This window comes from Aquarana catesbeiana, linkage group LG06, assembly GCF_042186555.1.
Source record: "Aquarana catesbeiana isolate 2022-GZ linkage group LG06, ASM4218655v1, whole genome shotgun sequence".
In the NCBI taxonomy this organism is placed as follows: domain Eukaryota; kingdom Metazoa; phylum Chordata; class Amphibia; order Anura; family Ranidae; genus Aquarana; species Aquarana catesbeiana.
In genome coordinates, this window is record NC_133329.1 from 68,410,719 (window position 1) to 68,425,811 (window position 15,093).

At 44.5% G+C, this 15,093-nt stretch overlaps 1 protein-coding gene across 9 annotated transcripts in view; it reads left to right on the top strand.

The window, feature by feature from the left end:
* LOC141148587 (uncharacterized) overlaps window positions 1-15,093 on the top strand; it is a 580,328-nt gene that overhangs the window by 236,428 nt on the left and 328,807 nt on the right. The window lies entirely within an intron of this gene.

Genomic DNA, 15,093 nt, shown 5'->3' on the forward strand with positions numbered 1-15,093 from the left:
TTTTATTGTTATCTCAGGGAATGTAAATATCCCCTATGATAGCAATAGGTAGTGACAGGTACTCTTTTTTTGAAAAAATTGGGCTCTATTAGACCCTAGATCTCTCCTCTGCCCTCAAAGCATCTGACCACACCAAGATCGGTGTGATAAAATGCCTTCCCAATTTCCCAATGGCGCTGTTTACATCTGGCGAAATCTAAGTCATGAAATGCTCGTAGCATCTGGTTTCTTAGGCCATAGAGATGTTTGGAGCCACTCTGGTCTCTGATCAGCTCTATGGTCAGCTGGCTGAATCACCGGCTGCATTCTCAGGTTCCCTGTTGGGGCAGGAGAGCCAGAGAAAAACATGGAAGACGGTGGGAGGGGGAAATTCCATCCCACTGATTGTAAAAGCAGTCTAGAGGCTAATTAGCTGCTAGAATTGCTTTTACACGAAAGCCGACCGCTGGCTGAAAAGAATAATACCAAGATGATACCTAAACCTGCAGGCATCATTCTGGTATAACCACTCAAAGTCCAGCAACATACCAGTACGTTGCTGGTCCTTGTTGGGCATATATTGTAATCTTTTTCTTTCATGCAGCCTGTGGGCTGAACGAAAAAAAGATGTTGATCGGTGGGTATGCCCACCATTAGAATACCTCCCTTCATCCACCCACTTCTAATGATGGGCATACATGCACCATTTATATATGCCGAAGCATGGGGGAATCTGCCCCAAAAGGTAGGAGCAAATCGCTCCTCCGCCCCTGCTGCCCCCATGTTTCGGCATATATCACCTCCGCTGGAGTCACGGCTTTATGTATCGTGGGAGCAAACACTGTTGCTGTCAAGATAAATAAATCCGCGCTGCAGCTGAATGGCGTACCTGAAGACAAAAAAATGGTTAACAATAAAACACAGTAAACAGTAAAGTATAAAAAATTGCATACCTGAAAAGCAAACATGATGAAAAAAGAGCAGAACAATAGAGAGAGAATAGAGAGAGAACAATAAAATGACAACTATTTTTGTTTTTATTTTATATATTTTTTTGTGTTTTTTTTTTTTTTTTTTTTTTACACTTTTTTTTGTAACTGTAACTTTTGTAACTGTAACCAGTTCCAGGTTCGGGTCTCTCAAAATGCGATGGCATCTTGGGAGACCCTGTGAAAGTGTGCCTAGTCTGTGCAATGCTGTACCCTACGCTAATACTCAACTAGTGTATGGTAGCGTTCAAAACATTCACCAATGCAAAGACCAGGATTGTCAGGACAGGAGGGACAATAATAGCGGGTGTCACACCTATATCCGCGCTTGCTGCAGACACAACATCTTTTTTGGGGGGGTTCGTTGGGTAGGTGTACTCGGGAGGACATAAAGAAAATGCCTCTCATGCAGCTGACTGCATTTGGTTGGGGATGTGAATGGGGGAAGTACGGGCGCTGCAGAAGTGGTGGGTTCCCAATTAGAATTGGCGAATGCAGCAGGAAGGGCACTATGGGCACGACGGGCCTGTTTTTTCTTCTTCTTGGTGGCAGCGGGACACTACTTGTGCTTGCCACCTCACCAGCTTGAACTGCACTTATGGGACTCGCCACGTCACCAAGTGTTACTGCAGTGCTGGTTTGACTATGACCGGGGTGTACTAGGCCGCTGGTGCTTGCCAGTTCACCAAAACGCTACCAAAAAAACTGTTAGCGATCGCAGGGATCAGGCCTGACTCTGCGAACGCTGCAGTTATGCGTTTAGTGTTTTGTAAGTGACAGTGATCGATCGATACTGCACTTGGGCTGGGCCGGGCGGAGGGACAAAACGCAGGTGCTAGCGGGTATCTGTGCTGATCCCGCTAACACTGCTTTTTTGGGAACCCTAAACTGCTGGGGACGCTAGTATAGATCTGATCGGATCAGATATTGATCCATTCAGATACTATACCACTAAGGGAGGTGTATAGTGCGTGGGTGTTGGCAGGACTGGCGCTGACCTAACGCTGCCTGGGGCGACGCAGACCCTATCTGACCCTAAAAGTTATATCACCGCTGGGCGATCAGGGGGCTAAACCTTTATTCGGTAATAAACAGCGGGTGCCCTGACACTATAAAAAATGAACTAACTAACCAGCGTCACCTGTAACGGTTATACGGTGATCACTGGTGATAGGGTCAACTAGGGAGCAATCAAGGGGTTAAAACCTTTATTAGGTAGTATATGGGGGTCCCTGACACTATAAAACACTGACGGCGAACCTATATATTTACCTCCCTAACTAGCGTCACCAGTGACACTAATACAGCGATCAGAAAAATTATCGCTTAGTGACACTGGCGACGGGGGGTGATCAAGGGGTTAAAACTTTATTGGGGGGGTTAGGGGGGTATCCTAGACCTACAGGGGGCTAACACTAACTGCCCTACCACACTAACTGTCACAAACTAACACCAATGCAGTAATCAGAAAAAAAAAAACTGCTTGGTGTCAGTGTGATGGGGGGGGGGGGGGGGGCGGGGTGATCAGGGGATGATGGGGGGTGTAATGTGTGCCTGGCATGTTCTACTGTGTGTGTAGTGTTGTGCACTCACATCGATGTCTTCTCTCCTCGGCGCCGGAACGGAAAATACCGAGCCGAGAGATGACATCACTTCCTCTGCTGCTGTTTACTATACAGCAGCAAAGGAAGGATTTCATTGGCTGGGAGCGATCGCGAGGGGGGGCCATGAATAGATGGCCTCCCCCTCACCTCTCATCGCTCCCAGACAGAAGCCGACCGCCTTGGACACCGGGTGGGGGGCTTGAGCGGACCCCTGGCCCGCGGGAGGCAGATCACGTACAGGTACGTGATTCTGCCTGCCCGTGCCATTCTGCCAATGTATATCGTCGTGAGGCGGTCGGCAACTGGTTAAATTTTAGGTATTGGAATTTCCTTTTAATTTTGGCTGTTAGTGAACGTAACGAATACAAATTTATCTGAAGTTACAAATTATCCGAAATAATGAATGCCGCATCTACACAAATGGAACGTAACAAATTACTTTTTATTGTTGTTGTTATTATTATTATTTATTATCAATTTGTTCCGTTCCATTTGTTTAGATGCGGCATTCGTTATTTTGGATAATTCTTAACTTCGGATAAATTTGTATGCGTTCACTAACATCCAAATTTGAAAGGAAATTCCAATACCTATCATTTAATAGTTATAGTTAATTAGTTATTTCAAATTTTCAGATTTTCTTTCTTATTTTCGGTTTTATGAATTTTCGGATTTTTGAATTTATGAATTTTTGAATTCTCGAATTTTTGTATTTTCAAATTTCCGAAAGTTTGAATTCCGAATTTTCAAATTTCCAAATTCACAAAAAAAACAAAAAATGAATGAAATGAAAACTAACACATTTTTCGGCAGTGCACATGTCTATTGTGGGGATGCTTTTCTTCAGCAGGGACAGGGAAGCTGGTCAGAGTTGATGGGAAGATGGATGGAGCCAAATACAGGGCAATCTTAGCAGAAAACCTGTTATGCCCTGTACACACGAGCGGAATTTCTGTCAGAAAAAACTTCCGTCAGAGTAAACTCGGTTTTTCCGACGGAATTCCGCTCAAGCTTGCCTTGCATACACAGGGTCACACAAAAGTTCTCTGAACTTTCGGCCGTCAAGAATGTGGTGACGTACAACACTACGATGAGCCAAGAAAATGAAGTTCAATGCTTCCGAGCATGCTTTGAATTGTTTCCGAGCATGCGGGATTTTTTTGCGCGTCCGAATTGCATACAGACAAACGCATTTTTGGGATAGGAACTTTTTCCGACCGAAAAATAGAGAACCTGCTCTCAATCTTTTGCTGGCTGGAATTCCACCAGCTAAAGTCCGATGGAGCATACACACGGTCGCATTTTCCGACCAAAAACTCACATCGGTCTTTTGCTGGCGGCATTTCCGATTGTGTGTACGCGGCATTAGAGTCTGCAAAAGACTTGAGACTGGGGCAGAGGTTCACCTTCCAGCAGGACATCGACCCTAAACATACAGCCAGAGCTACAATGGAATGGTTTAAATCAAAGCATATTTATGTGTTAGAATGGCCAAGTCAAAGTCCACACCTAAATCCAATTGAGAATCTGTGGCAAGACTTGAAAATTGCTGTTCAGATGCTCTCCATCCAATCTGACAGAGCTTGAGCTATTTTGCAAAGAAGAATGGGCAAAGATTTCACTCTCTAGATGGGCAAAGCTGGTAGAGACATCCCCAAAAAGACTTGCAGCTGTAATTGCAGAGAAAGGTGGTTCTACAAAGTATTGACTCAGGGGGGTGCAATACAAATGCATGCCAGACTTTCCCCAATTTATTTGTAAAAAATGTTGAAAACCATTTATCATTTTCTTTCCACTTCATAATTATGTGACACTTTGTGTTGGTCTATCACATAAAATCCCAAAAAAATACATTCAGGTTTTTGGCTGTAACATGTCAAAATGTGGAAAATGTCAAGGGGTATAAATACTTTTTCAAGGCACTGTATTCCAATCAGCCATAACATTATGACCACTGTCAGGCAAAGTGAATAACATTGATTATCTGGTTATAATGCCATCTGAAAGTGGGTGAGATATATATTAGTCAACAAGACAACATGTCCCTGAAGCTCATGTGTTAAAAGCAGAAAAAATGTGGAAAAACAAGTGGAACAGCAAGTCCTGGAGTATAATTGTGTGCTATTAGACCCACTTATCATTTGGGACATATTGTCCGGTGAGTTTCGGTGCACAGAGGAGACTTTGTGGTCACCGGAGGATCACAGTGTACAGCACCGTATTATTGCAAGGAGAGTGAAGAGCACATTTGTTAATCATGTTTGGATAAAGCTGAAAACTGAAAGTGGACTATTGCATGTATAATTGCAAAGATTGGAAGGACACATTCACACATATTATTTCTATTTGTTTAGTGTTTTTCATATATATTTTAATCATTGTGGTACCTAGTGCTTTTCACTTATACATACATATTACACAAGCTTTGGGTGTAGCAGCAAGGGTATCGTTTTATCATACACGGAATTGGTAGTCTTTGGCGCAGTGATTTATAATATTTCATCTTCCAGTACAAGTTTGGTTCACATTCTCACAGAAATATCTAAATCAGACACCACAGCTACAATTAATGTACTGTATACTTTGTAGCAGTGCATTGTCTATAACAGACATATACTCTAAGATACATTGTGACTTACACATGTCTTTTAAATTACTTTTGTTTTCAGATCTGCCCCGTTGACAAGTCAAAGAGATTAAAATCCCCAAACTGGAAGAAGATAAAGAAGCCTCTCTGACCTGTGAAATCTCCGGATATTTCCCAGATTATACGACTGTGAGCTGGTTTAGGAAGTTGTCTAGGACAGACTTACATCCCATCATAGCACCTAATGATGTCTTCCAAATCTGTACCGAGCAGAAAAGAGAAAAGATCTGGCAATCATCACTGACATTCACCCCATCGTTCAGCAGAGACCAGGGGGCAGAATTAATCTGTAGAGTGGAACATCCCAGCCTGGAGAAACCCATAGAGAAGACCACGGGAGCTATAAAATTAAGTAAACATTCTATGAATGGGACTGTTAAAGCAGAACATAATGCTTCTTCGTGACAGTGTAAACTAGTACCAAGTCCAGTTACAATGTAATGCTCAAGCCCCATAAAGTATAAAAGAAACTCAACTGAGCCGAATCCTCATTCATTTGTGTCTCACACGCTCTTCCTCCCAGACACTGCAGCTCATAGTGGGAGAGGTTCAGCAACAAAGGCAGTACTGTCAATCCAGAAAGTAATTCTGTTTATTTCATGATTTGATACTTAGTGGTCAATATAGCACTGATGCCGCGTACACACGGTCGGACTTTACGGCAGACTTTGCCCGGCGGACTTTTCGACAGACTTTACGATGGACTTTCTGAATGAACGGACTTGCCTACACACAATCCACCAAAGTCCGTCAAACTTGTACGTGATGACGTACGACCGGACTAAAACAAGGAAGTTCATAGCCAGTAGTCAATAGCTGCCCTAGCGTGGATTTTGTCCGTCGAACTAGCATACAGACGAGCGGACTTTTCAACTGGACTCGAGTTCGACGGATAGATTTAAAACATGTTTCAAATCTAAGTCCGTCAAACTTTTGAGCAAACAAAGTCCGCTGGAGCCCACACACGATCGATTTGTCCGACGAAATCCCGTCCGCCGGGCAAAGTCTGCCGTAAAGTCCGACCGTGTGTACGCGGCATTACGCTTGCCCACCGATCTTCTCCAGGGAAAATAAAAATCCTCCATGACTGACCTCTACCTGAGTTAGGGAAGTAGAGAAGAGTAGCAGCAGCTGGGGCAAAAGAAGATCTGGTAGAAGTGCTTTTTTGCTCCCCACTTCCAGTCTGGCCAATCAAAATGGCTGAAGATCCCGAACTCGGAAGAAGATGGTGCTCTGCATAAACAATGGACTATACAGTCTTTCATCTTTAATCTTCTTTCATGGATTGTCATAGCTTCTTAGTATAGAATAAAATGTAGAATATAACGCATTAATTTAATACAATATAATACCATAATGCCGCGCACACACGGTCGGAATTTCGGCCCGCAACAGACCGATGAAATTTTTTTCATCAGAAAATGCGCCCATGTGTATGCTCCATCGGACTTTTTCTGGTCGAATTCCAGCCAGCAAAAAATTGAGAGCATGTTCTTAATTTTTCAGTCGGAAAAAGTTCCTATCCGAAAATACGATAGTCTGTGGCACGTTTGTGGCAATTCCGACCCGCAAAATTCCTACGCATGCTCAGAAACAATTTGACGCATGCTCGGAAGCATTGAACGTCATTTTCTCGGCTCATCGTATTGTTGTACGTCACCGTGTTCTTGGCGGTTGTAATTTCAGCGAACTTTTGCATGACCATGTGTATGCAAGGCAAACTTGAGCGGAATCCCATCGGAAAAGCCATCATATCTTTTTCCGACGAGAAATCAGATCATGTGTATGCGGCATTAGATTATTTTGAAGCATGCTATCATTAAATTATGCTTAAATATTTTTAATAGTATCAGAATTATTTCCATTAATTAATACACATTTTATGATTTGATTTTTTCCAATCATTTTCAGTTCACTTGGTATGGTTTTTGCAAAAAATTGATTCTTGGGGTCTAAATGGATGTGGGTCATGTTATTTATAGGTTGTAAATAAATAATTAAATAATTTGTTATGGACCAATAGCTTTAGGTGGGCTTCACTGACAGGCTCAACAGCCTGGTACTTTGCAGGGGGACTAAAAGAAAACTGTAAGCCCACATTCATACCTGAGCATTTTTGCTTGTGTTTTTGTGCCTACACCTTACATAAGACATCCTTCAGCAATAGGAATCTCCTTCTTTTCAGTACAAGCTCTTCACCTATCTACACCCACTGGAAGCTCATTACTAGAAGCTTGATAAATAACATGAGAATTTTTTGGGCTGCATTGAGTGTTTTTTAGCCCCAGACCTCAATGGAAGTGCCTGTAAGCACGCAACATGAGCTTATTTTGTGGATGAACAACTGTTCTCCTCTGCTCTCCTGTCCCCCCACCCAGGAGCTTTCACAGATGCTAGCATAAAATAACACATATATACAGTACTGTGCAAAAATGATGGGCAGGTATGAAGAAATGCTCTAAAATAAGAATGGTTTCAAAAATATAAATGTTAATTGTTTATTTTTAACAATTTACAAAATGCAAAGTAAGTGAACAGAAGAAAAATCAAAGTCAAAATCAACATTTGGTGTGACCACCTTTTGGTTTCAAACCAGCATCTATTCAATTCATCAAACTCTTTTGAAGAAGCACAAATAAAACAGGCAATGTTGAGGACCTTAGACACAGTGGTCACCCAAGGAAACTTAATACCTCAGATAAAAGACACATCATGCTTACTTCCCTGCAACAATGGTCCAGCAGTGCCATCAACACAGAACTGGCAGAAACCAGTGGGACCCAGGTACACTTATCTACTCTGGATATGTCTGTCCAGAAGTGGTCTTCATGGAAGAATTGCGGCCAAAAAGCCAACCCCCCCGGAAACAAGGGTAAGCGACTCAACTATGCAGAAAAACATAGGAACTGGGGTTCAGAAAAATGGCAGCAGGTGCTCTGGACTGATGAATCAAAATGTGAATTATTTAGCTGTAGCAGGAGGAAGTTTGTTCACTGAAGGGCTGGAGAGTGGTACAATAATGAGTGTCTGCAGGCAACTGTGAAGCATGGTGGAGGTCACTTGCAAGTTTGGGTGTCAGGAATCTGCAGTAATGTTCATGTCTGTCTGCTTACCTCTCTGTTGTGTTCAGCTTAGAGACCGGTCGCTGTTCACCTGTCTGCTTAGGCTGGGTTCACAGCCTGTTTTTCCTCTTCTCTGCGAAGAGAAAAAACAGCTGTTCAGCGTTTCTTCTCCGTTGTAGCTGCGGATCAGTGAGCAGGAAGAGGGGGGAGAGGTGGGAGATGTAGTTAGGTGAAGGAGAGGATTCATGTTCAGAATGGAATGCATTTGCGAATCAGATGTGTTCCCATAACAGATAATGTGCTTGTAATTCGCACCGCAATGCCCAGTAAAGGCACACGTTTTTTGGGCAATGCGCAATGCGAAAGCAACGCACATATGTGAACCAGATGCATTCAAACAAATGTATTTTAAAATGTCCTGCAAATTGGATGCGGTGTAAGCCGCATCTGATTCGCATAGGTGTGAACGGGGTCTTAAGTAATCTTCCCTAGAGCATGGCTCCACCCCAGCCTCTAACAGGGAAAACTATATTAACCTGTGCACTGCAAGCCAAACCTTGATGATCATTATTGTGTGTTTGGCTTCCTGTGTGCTTATTGCTGTGTACTCTATGATTCTGTTTACCGACCTTGGCTTCTTCTTGACTATCTCTGTCTGCTTCATACCCTGACCTTTGGCATATTCGTTGACTATACCTGTCTGCTTGTTGCCCTGACCTTTTGGCTTATCTCCTGACTATCCCTTGTTGTCCCGGTCTGCTGCTTCCTCTCTATCTTCCAGTAGCCTACCATAAGCTTGAGCTGGAAGACCCTGGGGGCCGCGACCTGGAGCCAGTTGCAGCGAAGGCCATTCCCACCATTAGGGGCCCTGGTGAACACCTGCTGGCTCTTAGACTTCGCTCCCTTGGGAATCTCATGCTCTAGCTCCCAGTGTGATCCGTGTTGGTGCTCCAGAGGACCTGCTTTCCTGACCCACCCAGAGCTCCATCCGCAGCAGTCAGCCGTAGGGTCCACTACCTTAGCGGTGCACTTCTGACCCCAATGGTGTGCATCTGTCACCTGGCCTCAGGTGACCTGACAGTTTAATCAGCCATGGACCCAGCTGATGTGCCGCTACCCGCAGATGATCCGTTGCAGGGCATAGCCCGCAGACTCTAGACCCAGGAATCTAATCAGACTCAGGTGATGCGATTCCTCCAGAATTTGGCTTCCCGTTTCGAACAGCTTCAGGCCTCCTTAGGAATCCCGATTCAGCAACCTCAATCACAATCGGCAGCTGTACCTATTCCGGTCACAGTCGCAGCCACACATTCGCTGCAACTGCCAGCTCCAACCCATTTCTCTGGGGACTCCAAGGCCTGCAGGGGGTTCCTCAGCCAGTGCACCATTCACTTCGAACTCCAGCTTTAAAACTTCTCGTCTTATCGGGCAAAGGTAGCCTATATTATTTACCTCCTCTCCATTGAGGTATTAGCCTGGGCTGCCCCCTTGTGGGAGAAGAATGATTCAGTGGTTTCTAGCCTGTCTGACTTCTTGAAGATCTTTCAGAATATCTTCGAGGAACCGGGTTGGGTTTCTTCCATGGCCAGTGCCCTTTTATGTCTTCGCCAAGAGTCTTCTTCAGTGGGAAAGTATGCCCTTCAGTTTTGTATACTAACAGCTGAGTTGAGCTGGAATAATGAGGCCTTAGTTGCAACCTTTTTACATGGCCTCTGACCGAGTGAAGAATGAATTAGTGGGAAGAACCATCCCCGCCAGTCTGGACGATGTCCTCTCCTTGTGTAACCAGATCGATACTTGTTTTCAGGAGAGGTCCCTAGAAAAAAGACGGCAGCACTCCCTGGTCCCTAGCCAGCCTGAGCTCCCCTCCCTCTGTCCCATGGAACAGCTTCTGCCAGCTGAGAAACCTATGCAGTTGTACCAGACCAGGCTTTCCCCTGAGGAACGTTCTATGCACAGAACTCTGGGCCTGTGTCTCTATTGTGGGGGCAAAGGTCATTTTTGTGACTCCTGCTCACTTCGATTGGGTCTAATACATCTGAAAGGTGGAGTATTGGACCCAGAAATATCACCTTCTTGTCTTCTTTCTGTGTTCCTTCATGTAGGCACTTCCTCTCATTCGGTCTTGGCTTATCTGAATTCCGGGGCCGCTGGCAATTTTATGGACTAGAGAACTGCATCTTCCTTGAAGCTTACCCTTTTGCCCCTCACCACACCACTGGTGGTCTCGGCAATTGATGGCACTGTTCTTCCAGGGGGTCCTATCCGCTTCCAGACTCTCCCTGTTAAGATGTTGGTAGGGATACTCCACCAGGAGTGGATATCCTTCCTTATCCTACCTATGGCCTCAAGCCCCTTCGTACTGGGCCTTCCTTGGTTACAGCTTCATTCTCCACACTTTGAACTTCTGGACAGATCCTGGCTTGGGGTTCCTCCTGTTTCTCGTCCTGCCTACTCAAGGTTTCCCCAAAGCAGAGACTTCCTGTTGCAACCACATCTGTATCTTCTGCATTCCGGGATGTGTTCTGCAAAAAATCAGCTGAGGTGCTTCCTCCTCACAGGCCCTTTGACTGTGCTATTGACCTTGTTCTCAAAGCAACTCTGCCCAGGGGCCGTACCTACTGTCAGGTCACCTGAGACCAGGTGACAGATGCACACCGTTGGGGTCAGGAGTGCACTGCTAAGGTAGTGGACCATATGGCTGACCGCTGCGGATGGAACTCTGGGTGGTTCAGAAAAGCAGGTCCACTGGAGCACCAACACGGATCCCACTGGGAGCTAGAGCATAAGATTTCCCAGGGCACAGAGTCTAAGAGCCAGCAGGTGTTCATCAGAGCCTCTAGTGGTGAGGATGGACTGCACTGCAACTGGCTCCAGGTCGCGGCCCCCAGGGTCTCCCAGCTTACGCTCACGGTAGGCTACAGGAGGATAGAGAGGAAGCAGCAGCCCCGGATAATAAGGGTTAGTCATGAGATAAGCCAAAGGACGGGGCAACTAGCAGACAAGGATAAAAAGAGAACACGCCAAAGGTCAGGGTAACAAGCAGGCGGGATAGTCAAAGAACAAGCCAAGATCGGTAACAGAAACAGACGTAGAGCACATGGCAAGCAGGAGACAGGAAACCAAACACACAATATTGCTTGGGCAAGGCAGGCATGGACAGCACAGTGTTAAATAGTGTATTCTGTAGAGGCAGCGTGGAGCCAAGCTGAGGGAAGATTACTTAACCAAGCAGGTGTTAGAGTGCAGGCCCAAGGCTGACACACAGACCAGGTTAGCAGACAGACAGGGCATGAAGGTATTACTGGCGATTCATGACACCTACCCTCTGTCCATCACAGAGACCCAGGCCATGTATGAGTATGTTGCTGAAAATCTAGAGAAAGGGTTCAGCCGTAAATCCTCATCGCCTGCGGGAGCAGGGGGTTTATTTTTGCTGCCAAAAAGAATGGTACCTTAAGACCCTGCATTGACTATCGAGGCTTAAACGCGGTGACAATCAAAAATCGATACCCCTTACCCTTAATATCTGAACTTTTTAACAGGTTGAATGGTGCCTCCATTTTTACCAAGTTGGATCTCAGAGGTGCATACAATCTGATACGGGAAGTGGACGAATGGAAAACAGCATTTAACACTAGAGATGGGCATTACGAATACTTGGTTATGCCTTTTGCTTTGTGTAATGCTCCAGCTGTGTTCCAAAACTTTGGCAATGAAATCTTCAGGGATCTGCTTTATCAATTTGTTGTCATCTATCTGGATGACATTCTCATCTTTTCGGAAAATATGCTTGCTGGATTGTACTTCAGCGTCTTATGCCTCATACACTCGATCGGACTTTCCGACAACAAAACCGTGGATTTTTGTTTGAAGGATGTTGGCTCAAACTTGTCTTGCATACACACGGTCACACAAATGTTGGCCAACAATTACGAATGTAGTGACATATTAGACGTACGTGATATCTCCATTACGAACGCTAGTTATATCTCTGGCTCTTACTTGATTCCGAGCATGCGTGGACTTTTGTCCGACGGACTTGTGTACACACGATCAGAAAGTCCGACAACAAACATTTGTTGGCGGAAAATTGGAGAATCTGCTAGCCAACATTTGTTGGCGGAAAGTCCAACAACAAATGTTCGATGGAGCATACACACGGTCGGACTTTCTGCCAACAAGCTCACATCCAACATTTTTTGTCGGAAAATCCGATCATGTGTATGGGGCATTAGAGTAAATAATCTGATAAATTATATAAGATCAGGCTTTGTTTTGGTACCTCATCCAAAACAGATAGAGAGAAAACAAAAGCACAAACTAGCGGACTACCGGTATCAGGGAAGGACTAAACCACATTTGATTGAAAGTATATAATATTTTATTATAAACAATTTAAAAATAGAGCATAATGTCTTAAAACCATTATATGTAAATTGGATAGGCTAGTACAGCCTTTCTCAACCAGTGTGCCGCGGCACACTGGTGTGCCGTCAGAGGTTCTCAGGTGTGCCGCGGGATCAGGGGAGAGAAGGGCTGTCAGATGAGCCCGATCTACCGATCTCCTGCCGAACTGTACATCGGCACTGTGAGAAGCTCCGTCAACCTCAGAAAAGTGAAAGTAAAGTGCAGGAGAGTGTGCTGTGCTCTCTGCTTCCCTCTACAGTGCAGTACCCGGCTGAATGAGGAAACTGGAAAGGTACAGTGCTAGAAGGTAGATTTGTTTTAAAAGGGCTTTATACATGTGTCTGTACATGTGTCTGTGTGTTTATACATGTGTGTGTTTGTACATGTGTCTGTATGTGTGCATGTGTCTGTATGTGTGCGTGTGTGTGCGCGCGCATGTGTGTGTTTGTGTGTGTGTGTGTGTGCGCGCATGTGTCTGTATGTGTTTGTGCATGTGAGTGTCTGTATGTGTGTGTGTACATCTGTATGTGTGTTTGTACGTGTGTGTGTGTGTGTGCGCGCATGTGTCTGTATGTGTGTGTGTGTGTGTGTGCGCATGTGTCTGTATGTGTGTGTGCATGTGAGTGTCTGTCTGTATACGTCTGTATGTGTGTTTGTTCATGTGTCTGTATGTGTGTGTGCATGTGAGTGTCTGTCTGTATGTGTGTGTGTACGTCTGTATGTGTGTTTGTTCATGTGTGTGCGCGCATGTGTCTGTATGTGTGTGTGTGTGTGAGTGTCTGTCTGTATGTGTGTGTGTGTATGTGTGTGTGCATGTGTCTGTCTGCATGTGTGTTTGTACATGTGTCTGCATGTGTGTTTGTACATGTGTCTGCATGTGTGTGTGCACATGTGTGTGTGCACGTGTCTGCATGTGCGTATGTACAAGTGTCTGTATGTGTCTGTTTGTGTGTGTGCACGTGTATGTGTCTGTATATGTGTGTGTGTGTGTGTGCGTATGTTACTTTTAATCCTGACACCCCCCCCCCCCAAACTGCTTTTGTAGGTCTTGTTTGTGATAGCAGCAAGGACTGCTTTTCCTCTGAAAAGCAACCTATGCACAGATCGCTTTTCAGAGGCATTTGACAGGCGGTAAAGAGGCATTATGTTGCCTCCTCACCACCTGTTTTTTAAATTGCACCGCACTAAAAGCACCCCACATTTTCCAATGTGTAAGGTACCATTAAGATTTAATAGCACCCCTAAAGAGCAGAGGATTTGTCTGTGTGTCAGGAACGAGTGCGATTTTGCGCATGTTCCGCGACACACAGTAACGTGAACTAAGCCTTGGACTGGGGTGCCTCAAGACTGAAAATACTTTTTAAGGGTGCCCCGACTGGAAAAAGGTTGAGAAACACTGGGCTAGTACATATATACTCCACATAGTATTTCTTTGTAAAGATTTGTCATGAGGTTGGCGTGTTTCACAAACCGCTTCCTCAGGACCTCAATTTTTTGACCACAAAGAAACTAGACCTATCTACAAGAGAAAATTTACAATAATTAATTACAAAGTATGAATTGCAACAACGTATATGATAGTAGTGCTGTGTCTTCCTAGATGTGGAGTATATATATGTAGTTAATCTTACATGCACAGTGCCAGATAGCTAGGTCTGTGCTACTGTATGTGTGTAGTGGTCACCTACCAGTATATTAGTAAGTGAATCTGTTCATTGCAATATAAAGTTTAAAAGCAGTTTCTCTTATTTTAGCTAACCCTTCTGGTCTGGGATTTTGTAAGTATTTAACTCAGGGCTCAATAACAAGCATGGGCAAGAGCCAGGTAAAGTATCTGACGACCACTTGGTCGTTAGAGGTCCACTGCATGACAGATTAGAAACTACTAGGGGCTAATATGCACAGTAGATAGGCTGACTCCGAGTTCCAGTGCCACATTAAAGTTTCAGCTGATGAGAATCTGCATTCCAGGCTGGTTGGAAAACAGTTGAAGGATCTCCCCATCATTGGCAATCTTGTCTTCAGGTCTCCGACACCAAGATTGACACAGCATCTCGATTGTCACCAGGGGCCTCAGAACTGCAATGTTCACCTGGAGGTATTTTTTATGAAAAACGATATATAGCTGGGTATGTGTGCACAATTCCACCAGGACTCCTATTGGGCCCTTTGCTGATAATACCTGTTTGTACATTGGATGTATGTACTATTATTAATCTTTTCTTATAGTAACCATACCTGCATAGTAACCAATCTGCTTCTGTCTTCAGGACAGCTTGACTCACCAGGTGAAAATAAAGGAAAGAAAGTCTAAAAAGAAAAATAATGCAGCCACCACATTTAAGAATTGGCTAGCTGCGATAGCATAAATGTTTGCTTTTGGGTTTAATACCACTTTAAGC